Consider the following 7,613-nt stretch of genomic DNA (forward strand, 5'->3'; position numbering starts at 1 on the left):
GGAACTTATGTTGTGTGCATGATGTTGAAAAAAAAATATTCCCAAAATCTCGAGGTAATGCGTGTTCTGAAAAGACAGGCGTTACAAGTTTGGTTCATGGTCTTCTCTGGTCTAAGTGCTCAAATGAGGAGGAAATCTTATGTTGCCTTGAAGACTAATTATTGCATTGACTGAAAGATTAAAGATAAAAATATAAACCTAAAATAGAAACGAAGTATTTCCTTGTATCAGTCCATTTGATAGTACTTCCACAATTAAGCGCTTAAATTGGTTCCAGTACAAGGTGAATAATGCTAGACCTACAGGTAAGGATTTTGAAAATATATTCGAATTTATCAATGTGTAATTGCTGGGAGTTCTACTAGTATTTGAAGAGCACAAAAGGAAAGTGAATATTGCATTTGGGTTCTTTCTGCTGTTGGGTTTTGAAAATTGCACAGTCGAAATGATTCTTGAGAAGACCAAAGGACCAAGGTTTTGAATAGGGTTTCTCTAACTAATCAAGTGCTTATGTGATCCTATCTTGTACTGTCACTTCGAAGATTGTGCTTACTTTTTTTTTGTTGGATTATCTGGGTTGCTTTCTTACTAGCTATGGCTTCTGTGAACGTTGAATCTTAACATAAGCTGCTGTGGAGGTAGTTTTAGCGTGTGTTGATCAATGACTTTTAGTCTCTGTTTGGATGAATTTGGTGTAAATATTTAATTTGCGTCAACTCCTACACTCAGAAAGTTGCTGGCTTGATGAACATCGACGAGAGACCAGTGACTGCACTCTCACCCTGCAATTAAAACACAATAAAAATTTTATATTTTTTTATTTATTTAGGCGAGAGGTTTATACTCGTCAGTGTACGAGTGCAGTTGTAGTTCAAATTTAAATTTATACTTTCTGGATAAGTCCAGGTCGTCCACTGAGAGATTTATTTATGGCAAAAGAAAAAAAGAATGTCACACACACGCACATGCATTTAGATGGATTGATAACATGTTTTTTTATGATTTTTTTTAGATAACAAATACTAGAAAATAAAGCAAGACAGAAGTTGAAATAAATACTGAACGTGAGAATATGAAATTGGAAAGTACTTGAGTTAAGACAATTTTAGTGCCAACCCGTTGATTCCCAAATATTAGCATAAAAGATTAGCAACATTAATTTAATTTCAGATATGAGGATTTGTTATTAAATGCAATTAAAGATAATGATAGCTCTAGTTTAAGCAATCCCCATACATGATATGCGGGATTCTAATTTAAGAAACTACCATAAATTCAATTACAATTAATACACAAAACAACTAAATTAATCATCCGGGTTTGGGTATGATAGCGTTTCCAGTTCTAGTAACTCTCATGCGTGACATGAAAGCTCTAAGTTAGGTTTACGCTCCAATCCAAACCTAGTGATTTTTCAATAATCAAAACACACTCATATTGAAGTTTAAACCAATGTTACTCATTTAAAGCGTAGCTTTCTTTGGGAATCATTGGCGTTGGACACTGTCCTTGCCTTAACCCAAGATTAGATTTAGCTACTCATCTCCATTAAATTAATTGACAGGAATTTAAATGACATAATTTAAATAACTGAATTTAAATGACAGGAATTAAAATAGAAGAAACTAACCGGCCATTTAGGCGGTAGATAATTAAAATACAAGAATTAAAATTGCAAGAATTTAAAGGAAGAAACTAACCGTCAATTTAGGCGGTGAACAATTAAATGACAAGAGTGTAAATTGCAAGAATTTAAAGGCAAAAACTAACCGTCCATTTAGGCGGTGAATAATAAAGTAATAATAAATGACATAAGAATTTAAAAGAAGAAAGGAAGAAAGGAAGAAAGTAAGATCACAAGAGAAAATACTAAAGAAAATGAGAGAGAACAAAAGCAATTCTCAAAGAGAGAATTCTAAGGAAATAACTAAACTTTGATTCAAGAATAATAATCACTCTTACAAATGCAATCAAGTGATCTATTTATAGGCCACAAGATGCAATACAAACCACACAATTTCAATTATTCAACTAGACATAATTATATCTAATGGGCACTCACACACTTAAAGTTAAATGGATTTTAGCTATAATACACACCTAATATTAAATAGATTTTAGCTAAAATACATACCTAATAAAGCACTCATAAAGTTAAATGGATTTTAGCTATAATATCCACCTAATAGTTAAATGGATTTTAGCTAAAAAACACACCTAATAAAGCTCTCACATACAAAATAAAAATAGATTTCTATAAATTGGTTTTTAATCTTCATTAGGATTAAAAATAATCCTTGGGCCTTCTCCAAATAATATTTTCCATGGGTTGCTCAAATTGGGCTTTAATTCTTCATGGGCTTGAATTCTTCATGGGTTTGAATTCTTCATGGACTTTAATTTTTCATGGGCTTGATTTCTTCATGGATTTGAATTCTTCATGGATTTGAATTCTTCATGGACTTTAAATCTTCATGGGCTTTAAATCTTCATGGGCTTGAATTCTTCATCCCTAAAAAAAATAATTTAATATTATTAATAAATTATATATTATATATATATATTACATATGGCACACATATATATATATTGGATTATATTATATATATATATATATATATTACATGCATGCATATAATGATGTATATGTATTATATATAATTTTATATATTATTATTATTATTATTATTAAATTTTACTTTAAAATTTCATTTTATTCATTTTTCAATTTAAACTTGCATATAACCATAAAATATATATTAATATCTAATTTAAATCATTTTTAAGATCAAAAGAAGGGTATAATTATAACAAAATTTTTATAAAATTAACCACTAATCATACCCCCCAACTTAAACATTGCTAGTCCCTTAGCAATCAGATTATACACCTGCCAAACTTTATTCACAATAACTGTATGAATGTAAAAATTTCAAATTCGAAACCAAAATGCATAAAATTAAATAAATAATTTAGCATTCTAAATCAGATTTTTGGTTAAAGGTCATACAATCTCAGGAATGGAAATTAGGATAACCAACACACAGACTTACTCCCTCGAAGTTTTGACTTCAAATCTCACTATGGATTTTCTCTCCAATAAAAAGAATTCCTCAGGTGTACACACAAGGGGGTGCACCGTTATAAGAGTAAATGCAGAACAAGTTCAAAACTCGGTGCCATCCCAAATACAAGGAACGTATTTTCATGAAAAAACAAGGAAATTGACATAGCTTCATGATTGGAATAATGCTCTAGATGAGTAACTTCTGAATTTAAACATGATTCCCTACTCCAAACTCGAATTCTGAGATCACATGATTTATAGCATTAAAAGGGACCAGACTGGGTTGTAATGGGGCTATAAGGTTAATACGGGTTGTCAAAGAAAAGGTAGAGTGTGCAAAGGGTGTGTCGGGATTTTTTTTTTTTTTTTACCATTTCTTTTGAAACAGTTATGCTGAATAGTTAAGAGAATTTCCCCCTTTTTTTTTTCACCTTTTTTTTTTCTTCTTTTTTCTTTTTTTTTTTCTTTAAATATGAAAATAGATAAACAGACTAATTCTCAAAATCACACCAAACGAGGGTAACGAAAGAAATTATACTACAAATGGCTCAAATAGGATAGCAAAGGAGGTTAATTTAAAGAAAGAAAAAGGTTTAATAAGCTCAAAATGAAAGAAATTGATCCCTCTATCATGCTTCTACAAAATGATGATACTCAGTCATCTAATTCAGAGTTTGAAACCAGTCAAACTTATCCGCTATCATACTAGACATTCAAAGCAAATTGATGTTTTGAAGCCATTGAAAAGATAAGATAAACAATAAAGCATATTTAGAGTAAGTGTTATTTCACTTAGAATTAACAGTTATTAGGCTCAAACACTCACTTGGGTAATAGTTTCCACTTCTGTTGAGGGATCATACAGTGTACTAATCAGCTAATTACCGTTACCTTTGACTTTATGACCGATAATCAATTTTTAAATTTTGAATCCCTGATGAATGCAAATTACTTATTCTAATGCATATACGTTTTCAAATAAGAAATCAATGCATTCATGTTTCGTATTGAAAACTTAGCCGGCTATCAGTGCATAACTTCAAAGCTTTAGGAATAGCATTATTTAAAACACATAATAATTTTTTTTTTTTTTTTATAAGAGCAGATAAAGATAATCAATTCCCACAAGACTACAAACTAGTAATAACAAACTCACAGTTAAATATAAACCAGATGATTCATGACTAAACCTTACACCCCCCAACTTGAATTGCAGTAATAAATTAGGGTTGTTAGGAATACCTGTAACTCCACAAGTTCATTTTGCTGTGAACTGCTAAAACTTAAACAACAAATGAGCACACCATATATATATATATATTTATATTTTCATACCAAAATAAAAATTGATGCAAGTCATAAGATAAGCAAAATGCGTCTCAAGAGTACAAAAAGTACTCCTTACTCAGCCATCTTATCAAAGACTTTGCTAACAACATTCCACAGTTTTGTTTTGTTTTGTTTTTTTTTTTTTGTTTTTTGTTTTTTTAAAGAACACAACCAAGAAAAATTCTGCGAGTTGTACAATAACTAGATGCGTCTCAAGAGTACAAAAAGTACTCCTCACTCAGCCATCTTAATAAAGAGCATTTCTCACAGTGATAAATCTAAATTAATCGGACCCCTTTGGCGCTTGTTACTAATTGCCTTAGACCAGTCTATCCGAGGCTCATGAGGATCGTACTGTGGAACATAAGCATGTAATTTCTCTAACAGCTTATCAATGGTGGATGCAGAAATGAGAATCTTTCTTGCTGAACGAGAAATGAACTGTTGGTCCACAGCCTGATCAAGAAAAGAGAGTAACCCATCGAAAAAATGGTTAACATTTAAAAGTCCAATGGGTTTGGTATGGAGATTACTCTTGGCCCAGGAGATTATACAAAAGATTTCTTCAAGTGTTCCAAAACCTCCTGGTAAAGCAATGAAGGCATCTGACTGATAAATCTTACAAGCCATGCGCTCAGACATAGAAGTCGTTTCTATAAGTTGACCGCGTGTAATCCCGGAGATATGTGGTTCAGCTAAAGGGATTGGCATTATACCTACCACAGATGAATTTCCAAGATGCACAGCTTGTGAAACATAACCATTCAATCCACGACTTCCCCCTCCATATACCAAATTAATTTTTTTCTCTCCTAATTTTTTACCAAGTTCGTTCGCTGCAAGTGCGTAACAAATATCACTCCAAAGTTGAGAGCCACAAAGTACACATATGGTTTTAATTTGACGAACGAACTGCCCTTCCATGTTTGTTCCTTTTGTATGTCCTGAAAAGAAGTTTGGAGATCAAAAGTAGCTATACTACAATTCAACAAGAAATAAATACAAACAAAAATCTTGCGTATGTATAAGTAGTTGTGATTGTGGCTCACATCTTCCTCTGGTTTTACGTCCAGAAACGGCTTAAACACTTTCTATGAAGCGGGGATAAGCTTCCCATCCAATTTTCTTATAGATTGGCAAACAGGGTCGTTTTTAGTCAGATTCCCAAGACTATAGCGTTGGTGGTCACTTCTGAACTGGGTCCATAAAGCAAGAAGTTCTCTTTGCACTATTCCACATGGATGCGTCTCAAGAGTCAATCGGATATCATCCAAAGACTCCTTACTCAGTCCATCCTTTATGAAACTAATTTTATCTTCTCGATTTATGGACGTAAACCCCACAGATTTGCATCGTGTGTTACAGGTCCATCGAGCACATTTGTAACAACCATTCACTCTTTTCGCTCTTCTTTTTTTCGCAAAACTACTCTTCCCTAAGCCTGGAAAATGCTTAAAACTAGGTGAAGTTTCACCAGCTAATCGAACTTTTGCTTCGATCAGCCAACGAATATCTTCAGGGATGTTATTAAGCATCAACAACCTAAGTCTTTCACACCTAGCAACATAAATTTTTTTCAAATCATTCTGCGGGAGAGATGGATAGTACTTGTGAATTTTTGAGAGATAAAGATCCATTTTTTTTTTTTTTTAACTATACTAAGAAGAAAGTAAAGAACTATAAATTTTACAAAAGGGATGAGAGTACCTGATCGGAGAATAACACAAAGGAGAGAAGACTGAGCTCAAGAAGGGTGGCTTGCCTTATACAGATATGGAGTCTCTTATAGAGCAATGACCATCACTATTTTACACTCGGCTCGAGGCATGCCATAATTACAGGGTCAGGCTTGGCGTCTCTTTTTCAACGCTTGGTGCCTCATTTTTCAACATTTGGCAGTGTGCCTTATCCTTTATAGGGCAGTGTGATTGCACTGCCCAAGAAAAGATAGCTACCACCAGCGTCAATTCTGTCTCTCAATTCAATTTTTTTTTTTATATTATTATTTTATTGTTTTTTTTTTAATTTTTTATTATTATTATTATTATTATTATTATTATTATTTTTTTTTTTTTTTTTGCACAATGGATCAGTTTCAAACACCAATAAAATCAAGTACACCTTACCCCCCAACTTAAATTGCGCATTGTCCTCAATCGACAATAAAAAGATAGAAGATAGGCATACCTGGTGGTCTTCAATGCATGAACTTGTATGCAAAAAATTTTTATTTAGATTGCACACAGAGAAACACTATTTGAATCAAAGTTAATTAAGTAATGCAGAAAATGAACAACTTATATATATAATTCTTTATTATTTTATTTTATTTTTATTTTATTTTTTCTTTTTTTTTATTTATTTTATTTATTATTTTTTTTAATTTTTTTTTCAGATCTATAAACATCCATTTAACCTAAATGGAAAGGTGGTCTTTTAACGTCAGATTCCCAGACGATAGGAAACTTTCCCTACGCATCAGATGATGATGGATCATCTAGATCCACAACTCCTTCATTCTCCTCAACACTACCCTGGTATGGTTTCAACCTATGACCATTGACTGTTAGAAGCTGTCCTGACTCCAGATTTTCTATCTCAAATGCCCCATATCCTGAGATGGACTTGATTACAAAGGGGCCGACCCATCGAGACTTCAATTTTCCTGGGAATAGATGCAATCGAGAATCATACAAGAGTACCCGTTGCCCTACCTGAAAGCTTTTTCGAATGATGTGCCGATCATGTAACTCTTTCATGCGAACCTTGGCCAATCTTGCATTTTAAAATGCTTCATTCCGAATTTCTTCAAGTTCATTCAATTGGAGCTTCCTGGATAAGCCTGCTTCAGTTAGACTCTTGTTGATCTTATGAATTGCCCAATATGCTTTATGCTCAATTTTCACCGGCAGGTGACAAGATTTACTGTATACTAGCCTATAGGGAGACATTCCCAAAATTGTTTTGTAAGCTGTCCTGTACGCCCAAAGAGCGTCTACTAGTCTTAAGGACCAATCCTTACGATTAGCAGCAACAGTCTTTTCCAATATGCGCTTAATCTCCCTATTGGCTAGCTCGGCTTGACCATTGGTTTGGGGATGGTATGGTGTTGCAACCTTATGCAGTACACCATATTTCTTCATTAATCCTGCCACAACTTTATTACAAAAATGGGAACCCCCATCACTGATGATTGCTCGTGGCATCCCAAATCGAC

Source organism: Diospyros lotus, chromosome 7 (genome assembly GCF_014633365.1).
Source record: "Diospyros lotus cultivar Yz01 chromosome 7, ASM1463336v1, whole genome shotgun sequence".
Lineage (NCBI taxonomy): Eukaryota > Viridiplantae > Streptophyta > Magnoliopsida > Ericales > Ebenaceae > Diospyros > Diospyros lotus.